The 22970-nt window shown below is 44.7% G+C and overlaps 1 long non-coding RNA gene across 1 annotated transcript; it reads left to right on the forward strand.

Moving 5' to 3' along the window:
* The first annotated feature begins 19514 nt into the window (after positions 1-19514).
* On the forward strand, positions 19515-22618 carry LOC130543793 (uncharacterized). Its single transcript, XR_008959407.1, has 2 exons — positions 19515-19738; positions 19995-22618. It is a non-coding gene; the product is annotated as an uncharacterized LOC130543793 (long non-coding RNA).
* The last annotated feature ends 352 nt before the right edge of the window (positions 22619-22970 follow it).

Below are 22970 nucleotides of genomic sequence, written 5' to 3' on the forward strand. Positions count from 1 at the left end.
AAAAATAAATGATGTACAAGGTTGGATGGCATCCTACAAAGTCATGAGTCTGATGCCCCTTGGTACGTACGAGTCCACACACCCGGACGACGTGCAGGCCGCCATTGGTTGTTGATGGTAATGTTGAAGTTGGGACATCTATACACACCAGCTCCCAGGCCGTGAAGACACTCCACCTAGCAGCTGCCTTGGTTCTTCCAAGAGAAGCACACACTGCCTCTTCCCAGATTCAGAGTCTTCCTTTCTCTCTTGTGTGCACAGCTTGGGTTAAACAGAGCCCTGGACTGGGAACGTAGTCCCAAATCCAGCATCTACTGAACCAGAGGCCCCAAGCCCATCCCCCAGCCTTGCTGAGTCACAGTTCCTGCCACGCCCCTGCAGTCCTGCCCCCAGATCTGCAGGAGCCAAAGACATAAAAATTGCCCGTTCTGGGGCCACTGGCTCCCATCTCAGGCTGAAATGCCCGCTTACCGAGCATCGCTTTTATAAAAGACATTGGATCGAGAAATCATCTCAGTCACCTTAAAATGTCACAGGTGAGGACCCCAAGACTCAGGCAGTAGAAGGACTTGCCCACAATGACTCAAGTAGCAGATCCATATTTAAGCCTGGGGATGTCTGGCTCCAAATCCACATTTCTTCTTTCACCGTTTGGACGTCAGACGTGGAGGTTGTTGGTCTGCTTACTTCTGTCCCTTCTGCCCCACCTTTCCTCGCAACCAGCATCTGGGAGGGGCATGAGGGAGTGAGTTTTGATTCTCATCTGAGCACCTTCCAAATTCAAGTCGGGCCCCGGATCCCCACGGGTTCATCTGAGGGTCTACCCCACTGCCATCACCGATGACTCAGCATTCATCTGCCACAGATTTCTCCCACCGTCTGCTCCCCTGAAAATGGACTTGCAGAAAACCAAACGGAGGAGGAACAACTAGGCTATGAGCAGCTTCTGGCTTCCGCTGGATGACCCAGATGTGAGCCTGGCATGCCAGGTGTTTTGGCGTCTGATCAGAAACTGGAAGTTACAGAAGACAGAGCTTGGACACACCAGGGGCTACCGGTCCACATCTTGTCTGCGGCTCCAGGGGCCAAGGTGGAGGAGCGAGCCCCACTGAATCCTAACAGGGCACCGTCACTCAGGAAAGTGGGAGAGGAGGGCTCAGCAAGGCACAGATTAGAGAAGAGAGAGAAGTAAAGGGGGAAAGGATGGTGCATTGGATGTCTGAAAAAAAATATCCCACAGTCTAGCCTATTTATCTGTCCAAAAGAAGAGAAGGCTGGTTTCAGCGTTCTAAGGTTGCTATGACACCTGGAGATATGAAGGGGTTCAGTTTTGGCCATAGGAAAAAGATTATGAAGGTTAACGTCCTCCCCATCTCACACACACACACATACACACACCAGACATGACAGAGGCCCATGGAGGGGCAGGGCATATTGTCATCTCTGGGGCTGTGGCCCCAGCAGGGCACCTGGCAATGGTGAGTCTGGAGTCTGGTCAAAGGAAGGGGGCTCTCTGACCGGCACGGGTCCCACAGAGACTGTGCAGGCCTCTGCTGGTGAGCAGGGAGGGAAGAGAGCACTGGCAATTCTGAAAACCCCACCTATAGCTTGAAGGCTAGAAGAGCTGCCTGGCCTGCTTTGAGGGGGTGACCCTGGACCCAAAGTCAGGGGCAGGGGGTTGGGGGACGTGCAGCAGGTGCAGCTGCAGAACAAAGGGCCCGGACTTCCCTTCCCATGGGAAGTGACCAATAACTCGGACCACTGGCCCCATTAACCAAGCCCTGCAGTGACAGCCCCCCCACCCCCAGCAAAGGCTGAGGGGTCACAGACCCTGGAAAAACACAGCGTCTTGTCTTTTTTCCCAGAACTAAGATAAACCCATGGAAAGGATAGTAGAATATGCCTCAAGAAAAATACTCCCCATATTCTGAAGAGAATTCAGGCTGCATTAGCAGAGGTCTGTGTGGTATACTAGCTTTGCATTTCACGAGATATTTTAACTTTGACAGCATTGGTATCATCCTGTGCTTGCAAACCCAAGGGCAGCACTTTGAGACCGATGCTGCCCGTTGGGACTCAAGAAGAAACCAAGAGAACTTAACTCTGGTTAAGAAGAAAGGAAGCCTGTTGGACAGATGTTGGATAGCTTTAGGAAGATTCAAATAAATAAGAATAAAACCACACCGTGTACTATTTAAGAGGGAGGCTATATCAAACAAGGTAATCATGGCTTAAATAAGATAGAAGTTCATTGCTCTCTTGTGAAAAATAAGTCTGGCCTTAGATGGCCCCAGGGAGGTATGGGATCCAGTTTCTTCCACATTTCTCTTCAAGACATTTCCACTTCATGGTCTAAAATGACTACCCAAGCTCCAGCCATCACATTCATATTCCAGCCAGTAAAAAAAAAAAAAAAAAAAAGAGAGAGAAAGGGGTGAAAAAGGGCTTCCCAGAAGTTGCAGGCACATTTCTCTTTGTATCCCATTCACCAGAACTCAGTTCTCTGGCCTAGTTACAAGAGAGAAGGAAGTCTTTCCTTATCTGGACAGACAGGTGCCCCAGCCAGCAAGAGTCCACGACAAAGAATGAAGATACTGGAGAGAAAACGAGCAGTTTCTTCTACAGGGGCCTAAACCGTATGAATTTTTATGACAACTGCAGTAACACTTTTTATGGCAAGTGTGGTCAGACCAGGTAAGGAGCCCCAGGAGCAGGGGTTTTCTTCCCAAGGTAAATGATGATTGTCGCCTGCATCCAAGGGGAGACGTGCTCTGCTCCAGGAAGGTCCAGGTCCCTGGTCCCGCAACATCTAAAACCTCAGTAGCGTTGCTGTGCACCTGTGATCCTTAGCCTCTCGGCCCAAGCCCGTGGCCTTAAAGCCTCAGCTTGAACAGAGGAACCTGGTGTATTTCAGTCTGTGGGATGCCCAGCACCTAGCCCAGGGCCACGCAGCACAGCGGCTTTCAAAGAAATGTTTATGAAACTGACGAATGAACGTCTACATTCAACTGCCTCCCACATACATGTGTGACTATTTTTCATGGGGATGAAAATATTTAAAATATAACTGAATTCATAAATGTATATGTTTTCTTCCCATGTGTATTTTCTCAGTGAATTTCTAAGCACACGTGTGTTCGGGGCAGGGGGCTGGGCAGCAGAGTCAGATTCTCGGGCTAGACAGCCTGGGTTTGAATCTGTAACCAGCCACTCGCAGCTGTGTGACCTTGAGCAAGATACTTCACTTCTCTGTGCTGTTGTTTCCTCGTTTGGTACCGTTGCTCGTGGGGTTGTCATGAAGATTTCATGAGCTAACATTTACATTTTGTAAACTGTGTGTATCACTTAGGACAGTGATTGGCACAGAGGTTTAAATAGGAGAAAATATTAAAAGCGCACATAGCCTTTTACAAAGTCTCATTTTTTAATGCCATAAAGAGAGTCTCCTGAACAATGCTGGAAAGCTATGACCCATCCTAAATGATTTTTAATTTGGCAGCTCTTTAGGTTCAAGAATTTTTTTTTAAATAAAATTGCCCCAATCCCAAGAGCAAGCCAGTTCATCACTGTCAGAGACGTTTGTGGGGCATCTCCAGAGGGTCCGCGTCTAGGTTACAGAGTCACGGGTTGCTCTAAGAGAACAGACCCCACACACACACCATTCGCCTCACCCCCTGTTGTCTTGACTGATGAACCCAGTTCAGGGACTGGCTGTATTTCTCTCTCCAAACCCTCCACCTGCCACCTCGCTCGCTTCATAGCATCCCCGCAGCTGACCATGTTGCAAACAGAGACCAATTCCCTTTGATGCCCGGGACCAGACGAAGTCCATATGAGGCTCTCAAACAAAGCTTTTGCTTTGTTTCTAAACAACTTAAGAAGGCTGAAAGGGGGAAGAAGTGCCCTATTTTCTCAGGCTCCTTTTCCTGCTCAAACAGAAAGAAAAACCCAAGACCCAGGGAGGGACCCAATGAGACAGAGAGAACCAGACTTTGAGAAGGAGACAGGAGCGCAAGACAAGGAATGGCTGCAAAGCTTAGATTACTTCCTAAAGGATGGGGGGTGGGGGGGAGATACATGATCTTTATCTAATCAGACAGTCTACCCAGGAAGTCCCTGAGATCAAAGCAAAGGGCTTTTTATTTAGCCCTGTGTCAACTTAAAAACAGTCCTGGCAAAGCCACAGATCTGGACAAGCTCACACCTCTCCCCACCCCCACTGCCCTGAGCTGTCTCTCAGCATCTGAACCCTCTTAACATTCCATTTGGAATAAAACCCTGGGATGAAAAGAGTTCCCAGGATTACTGTAGGAAGAAGAGACAACGTTTGACAAAGTAAGGCAGAAAAGTCTCGGCCAAGCCATAGTTTTTCCTGGCTTCTTGGAACAACTAGGTGTGCGCTGAGGGAAGACACCACCGTTTCCACTTCTCTGCATAGATTCCCCACCACCCACCATCCCCCTAGGATCAAAGGAGCCCTCAAAGGTACACAATCACTTGTTGCAAGCGTATTTCCCCACATGCCCGGCACTGTGTCAGGACGGCCCTGAGGAAAAGCAGGCACTAAGGGGGAGCAACCAGACTGATGTGGAATAGAGGCCAGGAGAGGAGAGCCACAGTCCCCCTTCCTTGGTCCCAAGGGTGAGCTGGTGAGTGGGATCAGGGTGGGGTGTGTTCCCGTAAAGCAGGAGACACATAAAGGCTGACCTTTTGAAAACACAGGTGCTGAGAAAACTGGTGACTGGTTCAAAAGGGAGAGAAGTCCCTGCTTCAAAAGGGAGGTAGAAAGAGTTCATCCCCCCGAATGAAAGACTACAGAACCAGGGTCACCCTCCAGTGCCTTACCATAGAGAGAGCTCAGCACCGCTTTTTTTTTTCCTAATGCAGCTGAGATCCTTGTATCTATCCTTTATTCCCAAAAACACAGACATGGTAGGGCTCATAAGGACCTAAGACTTCCTGATCATTTATTTTGTTAGGCATTTAAAATACCTATTATCTTAGTTAACCTTTATAAATACCTTATGATTATTACTCCCATTTGATAAGTTGGGTTCATCAGTTTAGACCTGGTTTTTCTTATACAAGCCAGGGACTGCTCCTCAAGTTGATTTTATCTTATCTTATCTTATCTTATCTTATCTTATCTTATCATGGGGGGGCGTGCAGGGTTCAGAGGCAGAGAGAGGGGGAGAACCAGACTCCCCACTGAGCAGGGAGCCTGACGCTGGTCTCAGTCCCAGGACCCCGAGATCGTGACCTGAGCCGAAGGCAGATGCTTAACCGACTGAGCCACCCAGGCACCCCTCAAGTGGATTATTAAAAGACATTTTTAAAAGAAGAGTATTTAACGTTCACCTTGAAAGGAAACCTTGTTCTTCAGTGCCAGCAGCTTGGAATGGAGGCTTCCTTCTGGGAGAATGAACAAACCTCTTTCTGTCCTCTTCTCCCAGCAGAATTTATTTTTTCATAGCCAAACTGATGGGAAATGCAGTATTTCTTGTGAGTCTTTCTGGATTTCAGTGTAGTCAGTTCGTCACTTTCAGGATGTGTTTTTCTCTAAGAAATGCTATGTATCTTCCTCCTAATAAGGACAATGTGCACTACAGAGGAATTCTAATTTTAAGCCAAGAAACATGAGAAGTAATTGCTTGATGTTCTGTAGGAAAATGTTGCAACTTTCAGGTACATTTCTGGGATCTGGCTGTGAATCAGCTTCATTAACACTCGCACATGCATGCTTGTGTGGCCCCTTGCAAAACATGTCCTCATGGGTGTTCTCTTTCATATCCCCAACTACCAGTAAGCAACTGAGTTGCTTAAAAATATACAGGACTCTGTAGGGATCAATTGCCTCATTATCTGGAAGACATAACTAAATGTGAGGTGTATTTTTAAAATACGACCTTCGGCCTCAGGACTTATGAAACCTTAAAATGACAAGCAGGACCCAAAAGTGTGGAAAGAGGGTCTTACCTACATTTTTATCAGGAGTGTAGGATTTAAATGTGCAGCCTTGGGGCGCCTGGGTGGCACAGCGGTTAAGCGTCTGCCTGCGGCTCAGGGCGTGATCCCGGCGTTACGGGATCGAGCCCCACGTCAGGCTCTTCCTCTATGAGCCTGCTTCTTCCTCTCCCACTCCCCCTGCTTGTGTTCCCTGTCTCGCTGGCTGTCTCTATCTCTGTCGAATAAATAAATAAAATTTATTTAAAATCTTTAAATGTGCATCCTTATGTTATTCTGAAGACTGGGTGGATTTTAGCTGTGACTGGATGACAGCCTCTTGGAAGAAATGAAGTTTCAGCTGGCTTTGATTGTGCCCTAATTGTTATCATCTATTTCAAATATTCAAGATGCTTTCCCTTCCACAGGTGGAAAGGGCTAGGTGATGGAGAGCAAAAAGATGCCTACAAGATGTCTTCACATTGTCTTCGATTTCCCAGGTATCAATCTCTTCTCAGGGCTGGTGGCAAGTCAGGGAGCAGAAATGGCTTCCAACACATCTGTAGGAGACACTTACTAAACATACATATATTGGATAACAGATAAGTTTAAAGCACCCTTAGAAATAACCTAGTTTAAATTTCTTATTTTCCAGATGAGAAAACTAAAGCGCAGGGAGGGGCAAAGAGATTTGCTCAAGCAGCGGAAAACACAAGGACTCCTAGCCCTGATGACTACATTTTAACATCATTTGGTCAGAAAATACTTTGTTTCTTTTCTGCTCCTTCTTCTCTTGCCGTCCAGCTATTTCCTGCCGCCCCAAAGAAAGAAATCAGAATGTTTCCATTTGTTTTATAGAAGTGTTCCAGCCGGGGAGCTTCTTTCTAGAGGCCGGGAACAGAGAGACATTCCACCTAAGTGACCACCAGGGGGTGCCCACAGGACAGTCCCACAAATGGGGGGGGGGTCTCCCTGGAGAATCTCCCTTCTCATGGGAAACACATGTGATACCACAACTGAGATTATTATCTTTTGTTCTTAGCAAGGGGTTAGAGGTCTCTGGTCCCTTCTGAAAACGAATTTGGGCATGAAAAGTGGAGGAAAGAAAATCTGCAACACGTGCAGACCTCGTGCTTAAGATGTATTTGCTTAGAACTCTTGTTTGCTTGCTTGCTCTTCTAATACCTGTCTCCATAAATAAAATGGGGAGAAACCTGTCGCTCTGAGTTCCAAACAAAGCAGAAAAGAGCAGGGATTCGATGTCATCAGAGAGCTCACAGCTTCTGCTATAAGAAAGGTAATAAGGGACATGGCTGATTATATGACTTTCTGCACCCCAACCTGTTTCCTGGAACAGTCATCTGGTTGTCCGTCCCCAAAGACTTGGCCATGACCAAAATCCCTCTGCTGCCTTCAGAAGGCAAAGGTCGCTTCAGGAGAAAGCCAGATCCAAAATGATCAGCTCTTCAGTAAATCCTACCAGCATGAAAATACTGATATGTGGGTAATATGTATTCATTCGTAATTCCCATTTGAGGAACTGGATTCATCGATTTGGGCATGATTTTTCATGTTCATGCCATGAACTAAGCATAGAGCTGATTATTAAAAGTTCTTGAAAGAAGAGTACTCACCTTGAAAGAAAACCTTGTTCTTTAACCCCGCAGTTTGAAATGGAGGCTTCTTTATGGATAAAAAAAAAAACCATTATGGATAATAAAACAGTTTCATCAACCCCCCCAAAACTCTCTCTTATTACTGTTGTAGTCACACCTCCACCCCATCCTACTGACCCCCAGCAAGCACTGATCACTAGAGTTTTATCTTTTTGAAATGTCATGTAACTAGAAACGTACACTATAGTATCTTTTGTAAATGGCTTCTTTCACTAGACATAATGCCTCTGAGGTTTACCCAAGTTGTTACTGTTGCTGTTGTTGTGTGTATGTGTGAATGGTTCTTTTTTTTTTTTTTTTTTTTTTTTTTTGCTGAGTAGCAATCCAGTGTATGAATATGCCACAGTTTGTTTATCTATCACCTATAAAGGACTTTTGTTTCTAGTTTTGGGCAATTATGAAAAGAGCTGCCATAAACATTTATGCACAGGTTTTTGTGTGCACATGAGATTTCATTTCTTTAGGATTAATATCTAGGAGTGGGATAGCTGGGTCATATGGTAAGTATGTGTTTGACTTTTTAAGAAAATACCAAATAGCTGGACTGTTTTGAATTTCCATCAGCAACGTATGAGCATTTTAGTTGCCACCCGTTCTCTTGGTATTGTCAGTATGCTTTTTTATTTGAGTCATTTGAATAGGTAGATAGTAGAATTTCATTATGTTCTTCGTTTGAATTTCCTTAATAGTTAATGACACTGAACATCTTTTCATGTGTTTACTTGCCTTCCACATATCCTCTTTAATGGAATATCTAAATTTTTTGCTTATTTTTAAAACTGAGTTGTGTTGTTACTGTTGAGTTTGGAGAGATACAGGTTGGATACAGGTTGTTCGTCAGATAGGAGTCTTTCAGATATTTCCCCTCAGACTAGTTTTTTCTTTTCCTTTCCTCAGGACTGTCTTTTGCACAGCAAAAGTGATTAATTTTGATGAATTCTAATTTATCAATATTTTTCTTTTATCTACTTTACTTTCGCTGTCATATCTAAGATGTCTTTGTGAAACCCCAAGTCAGGAAGATTCTCACTTTTTAAAATTTGATACAGTTTTGCATTTTGTTTTTAGATCTGTGATTCTCTCTGTGTTAGTTTTTGTATAAAGTGTGAGGCTGAGGTCAAGGTTCACCTTTTTGCATAGGATGTCCAATTATTCCAACACCATTTGTTGAAAAAAACATCATCTCTCCTTTTATTTATCTTTACAATTTTGTCAATAATAAGTTGATTTTACTTGTGTGGGTCTTTTTCTGGATGCTTTATTCTGCTTTGTTGATAGCTAAGCATATCCCTTCCCTAATACTTCCCAGTCTTACTTACTATAGCTTTAAGGCAAGTCTTTAAGTCAGGTAGAGTTCACCGACTTCTTTTTCAAACTGGTTCTGGCTATTCTAATTCCTTTCATTTTCCATATACATTTTGGAAAGAGCTTGTTCTTATCTACAAAAAATCCTGAGAGCATTTTGGTTGAAATTGCCTTAAATCTATAGGTCAATGTGGGTCAATTCAACATATTACTATGTTTAATTGCATAATAATCCATAAACATGGGGGCGCCTGGGTGGCACAGCGGTTAAGCGTCTGCCTTCGGCTCAGGGCGTGATCCCGGCGTTATGGGATCGAGCCCCACATCAGGCTCCTCTGCTAGGAGCCCGCTTCTTCCTCTCCCACTCCCCCTGCTTGTGTTCCCTCTCTCGCTGGCTGTGTCTATCTCTGTTGAATAAATAAAAATAAAATCTAAAAAAAAAAAAAAATCCATAAACATGGTATGTTTCCCCCATTCATATAAGATATCTTTGATTTCCTTCACGACACTTTAAAGTCTTCAGCATACAGATTCTGTACATTTTTTTAGATCTATAAATGAAGTATTTCATTTTTAGCAATACCTTATTTCATAACAATTAGCTATTGTTAATGATCTGAATTGTATACCCCCATCCCCGATATTCATGTGTTGAAGTCCTCAGTGCCTCAGAATAGGACTATATTTAGAGGTAGGGTCTTTAAAGATATAATTAAGTTAAAATGAGGTCATGAAGGTGAGCCCTAATCCAATATGGCTGGTGTCCTTATAGGAAGAGGAGACCACACGAGGACACAGGTAGATGACCATCCCCAAGCCAAGGCAAGAGGCCTCAGAAGAAACCAGCTGTGCCAAAACCTTTATCTCAGACTTTGGCCTCTAGAACTGCAAAAAAAACGTTTCTGTTAGTTAAGCCATCTGGTCTGTGGTACTTTGTTATGGCAGTCCTAGCAAAGTGATACAATAATCATACCTCTAAAAAATTCAGCTTCAGTCATCCACTGCTGGTATATAGAAAAACAACTGATTTTGTCTACTTTGTATCCTGTAACCTTGTTAAACTCACTATTAGTCCTATGAAGTTTGTTTTTTTTTTTTTTTTAGAAATTCCTTGAGATTTTATACATAAACAATTGTGTCACCTGCAAATAAGGACAGTTTTATATTTTCCTCTTCAATCAGAATGCCTCTTATTTCTTGTTTGTGCTATTGCAATGGCTAGGACTTCCGGTATAAAGCAGAGTATGAACAATAAGTAGACTTCTTGCTTTGCTCCCAGTCCTAGAGAGGAGACATTCAGTCTTTAACTGTGAAGTGTGATGTTGGTATGATGTTAGGATTTTTGTAAAATATCATTCTTAAGTTGGGGATGTTTGTTTTATTCCTTATTTGTTGAGAATTTTTATCATGAATGAATGTTAAATTTTGTCAAATGTTTTTTCTGTATCTATTATACGATCGTATGGTTTCTCTTCTTTCAACCGTTAATATGCTGGATTATATTGATTAATTGTTGAATATTGAATCAGCCTTACATGTGCTAGATAAGCCCCTCTTGGTTTTATGCACTGTTAAATTTTATTTTCTAACATTTTGTTGTGGATTTTTGTATCTGTATTCATGAGGGATATTGGTCTATAGTTTTCATTTCTTTCAGTGTCATTGATTTTGGTATCAGGATAAATCAGGCCCCATAAAATGAAATTGGAAATGTTGCCTCTTGGGATGCCTGGATGGCTCAGTCAGTTAAGCATCTAACTCTTAATTTTGACTCAGGTCATGATCTCAGGGTTTTGAGATCAAGCGCCACATTGGCTTCGCACTGAGCATGGAGCCTGCTTAAGATTCTCTCTCTCTCCCTCTCCCTCGGCCCCTCCTTTCCTCCCTCTCTCTAAAAAAGGGAAGGAAGGAAGGAAGGAAGAAGAAGGGAGGAAGGAAGGAAGAAATGTTGCCTCCTCCTTTATTTCCTGGAGGAGATTATACAGCATTAGTAGTATGTCTTCTTAAGATAATTAGTAGAATATGCCAGTGAGAAAATCCAAGCCTAGAATTTTCTTTAGTGGAAGCTTTGAAATTATGCATTCAATTTATTTAGTTGTAGGACTATTCAGGTACCTATTTTATCTTGGGTGAGTTTGATAATTTGTGAAGCTTTTTCCCCTCTTGGCTTGTCATGGTGTTTTTCTATTTTCTGTTTAACGTTATTCTAAGTAAATGTGTGTGTGTGTGTGTAAAATTTAAGTTATTAGCATGAATTTTACCATTCATCCTTATATTGTGTAATACCAGTTTTAAATGAAAATATAGAGTGTTTAACTTGTGTAAGGAATCACCAAAATTACACAATTTGTATACCATAACTCATACATGCTTATGTGTTTTGTTGTTACCAGAACAGTGGAAATGCTGCACAAAGCCAAATCAAGTGTTTTTATCTTATTTCTTCACACACACACATTCTACCAACCAGTCTCTATTTTGCGCTTACGGATGAGTTAGGAAGGACTGAAAGGAAAGGAACGATTCATTGTCCAATCTTTCTCTTTCCTTCTGTGTGATTGCCAGCATCCAAGGTTGGCTAATATAGGATATGATAAGGTTTCTTGATCATTCATGTTTCTTACAATGTCCTCTTCTTCCCGCATTCAAAGCAAGTCTGGTTTGAACAGAAAATGTGGCCTCCCAGGGCTATTGATACTATAGCTTGCTTTGTATGTTGTACACATACGTGCTTTGAATTGTGCTGAATTCCCATGCGTCGTTGGTCTACCAGAGTTCTATACTCATGCGCCACTGTGAACACTAACTACAAGTGGGCAGCAAAGAACAGCAGACCCACATATTATATACATCTCAGCTCATATGCGTGCTCCGTTGCCCTGTCAGACTTCACTTATGCAACGTAAGAAAAAATTATTAAGAATGTCAAGATAGCAACAGCAGAGCATTCAACCAAGCCTGGGGCCCTACTGAGCACGGGCCCATGCAACCGCCCAGCTCACACACCCATGAAGCTGGCCTGGTAGATATGTGTAGAAATCACCACTAAGGTGATCGTCCGTTTTTAAATTTGTTTTATTGTTCTACCCACATTAACTTCCTGGGAAATCCACGGAATCCAGTGTGGCGTTTTGAGATCATTAACCACTTGACAGGGGAGGCGAGAAAAATGTAAAGCAAATGTGTCAGGAGTCACACCTAATCAATGATCAATCCAAAGCAAAGATAAAAGCACCTTGAAATTACAACATGAGTCAATAGCAAGATAAGGTTTGATCCCAAATATTTTGGGAACAGGTCAGTTACGTCAAGGAACATGGAGCTGCTCTCCAAAACATGCTGAAATAAAAACATTCACTTTTTTTCCTACCTGCCACAATCCCTTTACACTGCCTCCCTTTAAAAAGACATAGTTGATATTCCATATGTAAGTATAATGTTCAAACTTGAGCAGGTTAGTGGTATGATAAGATTGTTGTCCATGTGAAAAATAGTGCCTCACTGTTCTATCAACAAGAATAAAGTTTATGATAAATTAAAGGTAATATTTCTTTCATATATCATACAAATTTATTTCTTGTTTTATTTTTATTATTTTTAAGGGCATTATACTAAGGAAAAAAGCCAGTCTCAAAACATCACATACTCTATGATTTCATTATATGGCATTCTTTTTTGCTTTTCTCTTTTTCTTTTTTTGTTTGTTATTTTTGAAATCTTTTAAAAATGCATCACACATTTGCTTTCTTTTTAAATGAGGTGTACAGATTCCTGGTTGACCTGTCCTTGAGGACTAAAGATTATGATGTCAAACATCAATGATCATACTTGCAATTCAGGAACATTTACTGGCAAGGCATTATGCCAAGAGTAAAGGCTGTCTTGGTCAGTTCGGGCTGCTAGACCAAATATACCGCAGCCTCGTATGTACATATATCAGATATATAACAGACGTAACTGTCAGGTATCATTTCTCACAGTTCTAGGGGCTGGAAGTCCCAGGTCAGGGGCCAGCGCGGTTGGGTTCTCTGCCCAACATCCTGTATTTTCTCATGGTGGAAAGTGGGCTAGCTCACTCCCAGCCTCTTCTTACAAGGGCACTAATCCCATCCACAAGTGCCCCACCATCGCGACTTCATTACCTACCAAAGCCGCACCTCAGGTCACGGGTTTGGGAATAGATGGAACAGTGAGAGGACATTTAGACTTGGATCTACAGACAATGGGGAGCCATAGAAAGTTTTGTAATAGGAAGATGGCATCAGCATTATACTTAATTGCAGCAATGCATTTTGAAATGCGTAGGACTCTTTGTACCTGTATAAACTGTCCTACTGTTATGCATTCTTTTCACTTGTTATTATGAGTTTTCTGCCACCTTTTGGTCTGCGAGCCAGTCTTGATACTATCAGCATATAGGACTCTTGCCACTTTCGTATCTAACTTACTACTAAAATTCTGCCTCTACCCTACTAAAAGCTAGAATATTAAATAACCAGGATTATTTGAATTGTATTTAAATAAATAAGCATGGGCTATGAGATACAGACGGAAACTTGCTGTTTCTCTAGATTGTTTACTGTTTACTTAGTAAACAGCAGGGATTTGCCTAAAAGAGAGTGCATGGGTTTGGACCCCAATAAAAATTAAGATTTCCAAAGGATACTTCTGTTTAAAAATACTGGACCATGACTACTTTTTCTTCCCACCCAAATTTCACTATAATGACAGCTGAGGAATTTTTAAAAACAAATTAATCAACAAGGTCAAAGAGAATGAGAGACAATTTGCCGTAAATGCTTTCAACAAATTTTTGGAAGGTGAGAGATGAATGAAAGAATGGTAATTACCTTGGCAAATGAAGAAAGGAGGAAGCCAATTGCTTGCAGACAAGTGGGGACAGGGCTGCTTCACCCTGAAGAAACTCTGAGTTGCTCAGTGTTTATAAGCCGCAAAATTTCCCAAAAAAGGTGAGAGTAAAGCCCCTTGTTTGTTGGAAGTTTGCCCGTTAACGTGGTTGAGCCATCAGGTCTCCTCGCCCCTGTGCACCTTCAGGCAATAGCCCTTCCCTCGGGTCCTAACAGGAAGCTGGCAGTTGATTCTTCGGAGTAACTGGACTTGGGGAGCGGGTGAAGACAGGTCTAATGTCATACCGTGGATCCCCCAATCCTCCTTCCCCGTGCTGTTTCCAGAACTACTCTCACCTACACACGCGTGCGCACACACATAAACATCCATCCTGGCAGGAGATCTAGGTTCCCCTCTAAACAGTTCAGAGAAAAGACCTTCAACTAGTGACATTTTGGAGTTCTTCGATGAACTGAGAATTCATTCCCTGACCCCCCCCCCCCCCCACGGTAAAACGTCCCGGTCCATGGTCTTAGTGCATCCCATCATAGTGCCTCACTTTTGAGTAGACTGAGAGGCTTTCTTCCCTCCTGGCTTCAAAAACATAGTGTCTTTTCCAACACCATTTCTCCAACACTCTGACACCAGCTGGGTGTCCAATAACTCAATTCGGTTCTGACACTGTCTACTGAGTTAGTGTCAGATCCTACACATTAAAGGGTTCAGTCCCACAAGACTGGCCCACTTTAGGTGCTCATCACAAGTCTCAGGCCACCTGTACTACTGACCCACCAGCTAAAAATTGGGGCTTCCCTCAACCCCCTCCTTAGGTTTAATAATTTGCTGGAACAATTCGCAGAACTCGGGAAAGCTTTACTTACTATTACCAGTTTACTATAGAGGATACAACTCAGGAACAGCCAAATGGAAGAGATGCATGGGGCAGGGTGTGGTGGGAGGGTCATAAAGCTTCCAAGCCCCCTCCAGGCACCACCTTCCCAGCACCTTCATGTGTTCACCCACCCAGAAGCTCCCTGAACCTTGCGGTTTAGGGGGTTTTATGGAATTTTCATTACATAGACCCAATTGATTAAATCATTGGCCATTGGCGATTCAACTCCATCTCGAGCCCCTCACCTCTCCCCAGAAGTCAGGGGGTTGAGCTGAGTGTCCTAAATTTCTAATCATGGCTGGATCTTTCTGGAGACCAGCTACCATCTTGAAGCTATCTAGGAGCCCCTCAACCAAAGGTCATCCCATTAGCATACCAAAGACCTCTGCTCCATCAGGAGATCCCAAGGCCTTTAAGAGTTGTGTGCCAGGAAAATGGGACAAAGGCCAAATATTTTTTATGCCACATAAACATATCACCAGATATTATGATAAGTCCCCAACATGAAAGAATAGGAACAAAAATCGAAGGGCAGAGAGAGGAACAGAATTAAGTAGGAATGAATAAAAAGATTGAAAATATTATTAGTATTCTCAAATACATACGAAAAGATACTGCATCCAAATAAGAACAGTTTGCTATGAAAAATGAATAATTAAAGAGGAAAAAAAGCCTTTGAAAATGAAAAAAAAGATTGCAGAAATTTTACTAATTTCATTGACAGGTGACAAAGTCGAGGCAAAGATCAAGGAGATAGAAACTAGGAAAAGAAAGCAAATTAGGGAACTGACCCAACGTCCACCAGCAGGAGTGGCAAGGAGACAAAAAGAAAAAAAAATCGAAGAGAGAAATTACTGAGGAAACAATGCAAGACAATTCCCCAGAACAGAAGACACTGGTTTCCAGATTGGAAGGGTTCTCTGAGGGCTCTAGACAATAAATGATGAAAAATTAACACTAAGGTGCAGAAGTGAGACATCTCTGAGGAGAAGAGTTAAAGAGAAGATCCTAAAAGCTCCAGGAATTAGTAACAGATTGCACAGAAGAGAATGGGAATCAAAAGTTCATTAGGAAAGAAGACTCCAGCCATAAGATTTCAGATGGCCAGTGAGTCACATCATGCTTTTGAAATCATGAGAGAAAATAAGCTTCAACCAGGACCCGTGAAAGCACAGAGGGTCCTGAACTCAGAAGGGAGACTCACACTTGGAATTCATGCTGTGGTCACCATTTTTAACACCTCAGTGGTTTTATCTTTGAATTTGTGTATTGTGCATGACGTCCCACAGGACGATGGTGCCTGCCCAGCGCTGCTGCCTGCCACCCCCTCACCTCCCTGGCATGCGTTCTCGGCCACCTGTTCCCTGACCCCACCAAGAGGCTCCTGTGGCCTCTGCCCCCGGCGGGCTGGTACAGGTACAGGGACGACTGGGTGTGGGTCGTGCACACCTCACACACTTGGTGGCCAGGCTGCGCTCTGGGTGCTTGTGAAGGTCTGTATTCAGCCCGCCTGTCTCCCCCTGCTTGAGGGAGCGTGACATTAGAACAGCAAATAAAAAAAATACCATGGGAGGTTGAGAGAGAGAGGTCACCAAAGAGAGGAGAAAAGCTACTTTTCTGCTCTTTGAGAATTTTCAGTGTGTGCTGAGCCCCACGAACTATGCAGCCATCCCTGGTTTCAATTTAGAGACTGCCTGGGAAGCGAGAACTTATTTGTACCTCAAAAGCTCAACTCTGAATATCACCAAAGATAAAAAGAGCAAGTCCTCCTCATACTGGCTGATTGTATAAGGACGTCAGAATCGTTGCAAGGGGGACCCCCACCCCACAGCTGGAAAGTCCTAGTTCCTGTGCGTCTTTTCTGAGCCACACCCTGACGATCGGATTAGCAGACACTGGACTCACAGCCACACAGTCACGGTTTCAGACTCAAAAAGACAGTTTCAGACAGAACTACATGCTCCCAAGGAAACCCATGAGTGGATTTAGGGGCTTAGCGAGGTTTTTGCCATATGAATAGAGGCACCTGTTTTTGGAGAGTTTCTTGGGGTCTTCTAAGTTCAAGTTAAGGCAAAGCCATCTCGAGGAGGACAGGAGCCTCGGAAAATGGCTATCAAGAATGAGGAGGATTTCCTTCTCTGGGAAATCTTAAGAGGAGAAGAGATTCCTGCCCCTCTGGACCAGCGCAGATTAGGCCAGAGGCAAAGGTGGGGAGACTCCGACTCTCGAGCCCCGCCTCCAACCTCCTGAGTCTCTGATTTTCATTTTCTCAGACACCAAGGTCATTGCCAGCGGTGAGGATAGCCAAGGCCAGACCTTGCTTTTTGAAGTCACTACTGCTACTTGCTCCCCATTCTCAAAGCCCTTAATTCTCCCCCATCTGCCCCCTCGCTGCCACCCCCGGAACCTCAGGCCTCACTGGATTCGGTGACCTGACAACTGCCCTTTACATAGGGATTTGTATCGTAAATTGCCACTAAGAGGCCTCCGATACACGTCTTCCTCACAAATCTACACTGTCGTGGTTTTCAGACAGCAACGGGTGTGCACACATGTGCCAGCCCTGCGGCCCATCAGACGGGTTCTGTGAAGTCAGTCGCCAGGTGGTAACCATATTACTTCATGCTTCTCGGTAACTTTTGTGCAACACAATTACCTTTGACAGTTCTTGAGTGGGACAGCAATTTTCAGCAAATGTTTTCGGTAACCAGAGGCCAGAAGGAAAGGAAACGTGAGTGATTCAGTTAAGCTCTGAGTGTGGCTCTGACAGCGCTTCAGCACCTCTCTGGTGTTATAAGACAGGAATTCTGTGGAAATTCGGGCACATGGAACTTAACAGAAGGGAGCGAAGCAAGGCCAGTGGTTTCCACTGTATTGAAGAAAGAATTTGCCCTGACACAGGATAGTAAGTTCTACCATGATGAATTTCTTCCAGGTGCCAGAATCCGGTAGAATTTTCCTTTCAGTAGGGTTTCGTGCTACCGATGTTTCGCCCCCCTTCGTGCTAATTCCCTACTGCAGAGAATATGACGGTCACTTCTGGGACTTGCCTGAATGTCTAGCGCCCTCAGCACTCCTCAGAGTGATCTAAGGAAGATGTCAATCCATTCACCCTGCAAGTACTAGTTTCTGTTTTCAGGGGAAAAAAAAATACTGAGTCATCACAGGTGAGCTGTTCAAAATCTGGTCTCACTGAGAATATGAAAGTCAATCACTTCTCCACAATCCCCTCATTAGCACCACCAACACACACACACACACACACACACACACACACACACACACGTGCATACATGTGCAACAGGGACTTTCTAAGAAAATACAAAACAAAGTACCAGGCAGTCTCTAGTCATACATCGTAGGAAAAGAAAAGAACCTTTAGGTCCCCAAATCACTAGGTGTTAAAAGGACCGATCACACACAATTGATACGTCTGCAGAGTTAGGGCTGCTGGAGTTGAACGTGAGGTCACGTGCCACGACCACATCCCAGAGAACGTACAATGATTCACATCCTACTGGCCTGATTGAGAGCAAAGCTTTCCTTTGACACACCCAAGAGAAGAGCCTACCCTTTCCTCCAATTTCATTAGCAGTGTTTTACAGGCAAGCTTTCTTTTGATCTCCAGTGACTAGACACATGATATCATCAGCTGTAAATCAAGCCACATTTTCCCCCTTTCCCTAAAACTGGTCTCACTGGCGAGGACAACGCCGGCTACTCTGTAACATCCTGCAGATTGCAACATCTCCTGGTGCCGTCATTTGTCACCTTCTTTATTTACTTACAGCCACTTTGTCAATAACAGTTGGTGATTTTTCTCCTAGACTCGGAGACCAGAATTCTGATTTTAAACTTTGGCTGCATACCTCATGCCTACCAAAGTTCGATATTTGACCATTGCCCATTTTGAACTTGTTTCCTTGTATCTCAGAACTTCGTTTGTTTCTTAGATGCGATCTTTTGGTGGAGAACAACAGCCTCGAAGGCAATCTGCAGAGGGTATGGTAAAGAACAACTCCCCAAAATAAGTTCGTCTTCCCAAAGTCACAGGTGGCAGCTTGTCCACCGTTTAGCAATGATGAACATTAATCTTCTGCTTAGTTTGGGAGAGCAGAGAAGGAGGCACCAAAACCAGGCAACACATGTGTAATCGAGCCATTCTTGAATCATGCTCGATATGAAAACAGTAGGCTGAGGTCTATTATTTGATCAGTTTTAAAATAATAGCCCTTAATCAATGTCTTTCTTATTATTAAAACACAAAATGTGTCTGTTACCAAAATATCAGGAAGTACAAGCAAGCAAAAAGTAAAAGGAAGGAGGGAGGGAGGGAAGGAAGGAAGGAAGGAAGGAAGGAAGGAAGGAAGGAAGAAGGAAAATACTCAAATTTCCCCCGTAGTGTAACTATTGGTTCGTTAGGCCAAGATGTTCCCAGGTATTTCCTCACTGGGCTATCTCTGCTATGGAATCTGGCAAAGTCCCTCATGCACCTTAAGTGCTCATATTTGATCTTTGTCCGTAAAATTAGAATTGGTGATAAAGCGAAGGACATGATGTGTCTATGGGAAGGTTGAGCAAAGAGGCATGACAACCCCCTCCTCTGAAATCCCTTTCTCTCACCTTCTCTTCACTCTTCTCCTGATGATGGACCGAGTTGCTGTATCAGTTAGCTTTGGCTACCTAACGAACCACCCCAAAACGTAGTGGTTTAAAGCAATCGCCATTTATTATTTTTCAAAATGCCCTTGATGCACTGGGTGGCTCTTCTCCTCTGAGCTAACTTGGCAAACTCTCTCATGTGTCTGTGATCACGTGGCAGGGCGGGGAGAGGGTCTGCTGATGGCCGGCTTTGCAATGACCACAATTGCATGTCCGGTGGCCGAATGGCTGTCGGTGAGGCGATAGGATGACTAGCCACATGGCTGTCACCTTGGGCTTGTTCACGTGGTGGTCACGAGAGTGAGAGAAAGTGGGCAACACTCCTCGAGGTTCAGACTCAGAACTGACAAATGCTTGCTTCTGCCACGTTCTCTTAGTCCAAGCAAGTCACAGGCCAGCCCAGGTTCAAGAGGTGAGGAAACAGACTTCGCCTTTTGATGGGGGAGGACCTTCAAAGTAACCGGCAAAGTTAGGAAGAATTTGCGGCCATTTTGGCAATCAATTACAATACTCAACCAGTATTCTGGAACCACACACGTGGGCTGGCCTTCCCAAATCTTCGCTGCCCAAAAACCCAGACAGTGTTTGTTTTTCCAGTGGGGCAACGGATTGCAGGTCTGGATGGGTTGTTTGTTTCTGTATTTGTTTTGACTTTAAGCTATTTCCAGGATGTTTCTTTCAGACCAGAGAAGGCTCAGTTCTGCCTGCCACGTGTATTAGAGATGAGCTGTGACAGAGCATTGCTTTGTGATGAGAGGACCTGGAACCTGGGACAGAGGCAGCAGAGTCCGTGACAGACCCTCGGGGCACTGGAGTCTACCCTTCCAAAGAAAGGAGACAGTCTTCTTCCTGCAGCGCTGCCCCGGAGCTGCCCGACAGCCAAGCTTGTGCAAGTCAAGAGCATGACCAGTGTTACCCAGCCCTGCTAGGGTGACAGGGCAAGTTCACCTCACCAGCACATCGGGGACGCTCCAGCCTGATGAATCCGTGGGACTCCTGGCCCTCGGTTGCCAATATCTGGCTCAAGCTTTCTCTGCCTTCAAGCTTGGAGATTGCACAGGTGACACGAGAGGTTGCAGAGGGCCTTGGAATGTCCCGTTTGATGAAATCACACACAGGGACGAGGGGGTCAAATACTCCTGACAGGGTGCCCCCGATGATGTGCGCGTGTTGGAGGGTGGGTGCCCGCCCCGCTTGGGTCACTTCTGGCCATCTGGGGCGTGGACAAAGAGAAGCTTGAGGACGTGGCTGGCAGAGACTCAGGAAGGAATGTCTCGAGAAGAGAAAAAAATGGCTTTCATGCACTTTTGCTGGCAAAGTCTCCCAGGATGGAGCTTTTCCTGAGGAAATATTGCAACATGCTGAGCTGCCGAAGGGTCAGAGAAGGGTCCCGGCCAATGGGGGTGAATGCCCCTTCGCTGGCCCCCCTTACCTCTGGCGGAGTCCTGCTTGGTGGCATTCCTGTGTGAGTGGCGAAAGTGAGAAATTCCACTTCCAGTCCTTGCCGCCCACACGGAGGTCTTAAATGAGGTCCGGCAGGAGGCCAGTATCAGATATGCCTGGAGGCCCGCATGGGGAGGCCAGAACTTCCACCCAAACAAGCTGTGGCCGTGCTCTTCCACCACTCTCCCGGGAGAGCAGAGGCTCAGCAGCGCCTGAGGGAGGCACGGTCTGGCCTTGGAAAAACGGCTCTGTTGGGCTTCATTCCTCAGGTACTTGCTTTCTGGCTCGAGAGACAATGCTAAATTCAGCGTGCACCCACGTGAAAGTTGCTGAATCCGAAAGTCAAGGAGACTCCCCAGACCACACTTGGACCAGGGGACAGACAAAAGGAATCCATCCACTTTCTTTCTTTCTTTCTTTCTTTCTTTCTTTCTTTCTTTCTTTCTTTCTTTCTTTTTTTCTTTTAAAGATTTTATTTATTTATTCGACAGAGGTAGAGACAGCCAGAGAGAGAGGGAACACAAGCAGGGGGAGTGGGAGAGGAAGAAGCAGGCTCCCAGCGGAGGAGCCTGATGTGGGGCTCGATCCCATAGCGCCGGGATCACGCCCTGAGCCGAAGGCAGACGCTTAACCGCTGAGCCCCCCAGGTGCCCCCATCCACTTTCTTTTAATGTGTTTCTCCCTATTGGCCTGGGGGCAGCAGAACTGAGCCAGGCAACTGTGCTTCCTGCCCTCCTTCGTTAGTAGGAAAGTCCTCTCAATCTAAGGAAGGCCCAGCCCCAGCCTGAGATGCAGCGCCCTCCCGGTCAGGCTTCTAGCTCCCCTCGGGCCTCAGTGAGTTGTGCTTCCACCTCCTTCCATTTAACATCCTTTGCCTTCCTCTGTGACCCCTGTTTGCAGAGCACCTGCTCACATCCAACAGCCAATGGTTGCAGCCAACTTGTAGGAAGAAAGGCATCTGGGATCCCAATCAACAGAGTCCATTCCTGCAGCACCCAGAACCTGGGAGGGTTTCCAAGACCAACTGGGCAGCCCTGTTTCCACAGAGCTGCCACGAGAGCCATGCCAGCCTTGCCGTTGGTCCCACCAGCTTCTGTATGTTTCCATGTGGTTGCTCCACTCAGGAATGTTCTCACTTTTAGCCCTTCTGCTAGGAGACATTCTACTCCCCTTTCTCTATTGCTCCAATCCCAGGCCGATTCCATCTCTCTGTGTTTAGTATTCTCTTTTCTGGTATTCAGTGGACTTTTTGGTCATGGTTACTCACAGGAATCTCATCCTAAGGGGGAGAAGTATGATCTATGAAGGCCAGGAAGTACCCTTGGTCTTGATCTCTGGCTCTGGAAGTGGGGGTGCTGTGAGTCATAATAAGAAATATGTATTTGGACTTTGTCTCCATTTCTGGCGCAGAGCTTGTAAAACCCTTAGAATTTCCTAAGTAATACGGTGCCTTCTGTGAAGTTAATGAAGTGACTTTTGGACCCCACCTAAGACTGAGGACTGGTTGCCAGGAGAACCAACCAGGTCATTAGAAGGACTGAAACTTTCAGTCCCATCACCCTGACCCACAGGCAGGGGGAGAGGGGCTTGAGGTTCAAACAATCACCAATGGCTAATGATTTAATCAATCATGACTATGTAATGAAGCCTCCATTAAAAAGTAAAAAAAAAAAAAAAAAAATATGGGATTCAGAGATCTTCCGGGTTGGTGAATACACGGAGATTTGGGAAGAGAGGCACACTCAGAGAGGGCCTGAAGCTCAATGCATTTTCCCCATACATTGCCCTACACATCACTCCCATCTATTTCTGAGTTACATAATAATAAAATGGTAACCTAGTGAGTAAACTGCTTTCCTGAGTTCTGTGAGCTACCCTAGAAATTAATTGAACCCAAAGAGGGGATCAAGTGAACCTCTGATTTATAGCCAGTCAATAGAAATACAGGTAACAACCTGGACTTCTGACTGGTATATGAAGTTAGGTGAAGTGACAGTGTCGGGGGACTTGGCCTGTGGGATCTGAAGCCATCTTGGGGTACACAGTGTCGGAACTGAGTTGAATGGCAGGACACCCAACTGGTGTTACATAATCGCTTGCTTGTTTATGGGGAAAGTCCCCACACATTGGCACTGGAATCAGAATCACTGGAAGAGGGGCAGGTCTGGGATGGTCTCAAGTTTACAGTATCTAAAATACAC

Source organism: Ursus arctos, unplaced genomic scaffold (assembly GCF_023065955.2).
Source record: "Ursus arctos isolate Adak ecotype North America unplaced genomic scaffold, UrsArc2.0 scaffold_16, whole genome shotgun sequence".
Classification (NCBI taxonomy): Eukaryota; Metazoa; Chordata; class Mammalia; order Carnivora; family Ursidae; genus Ursus; species Ursus arctos.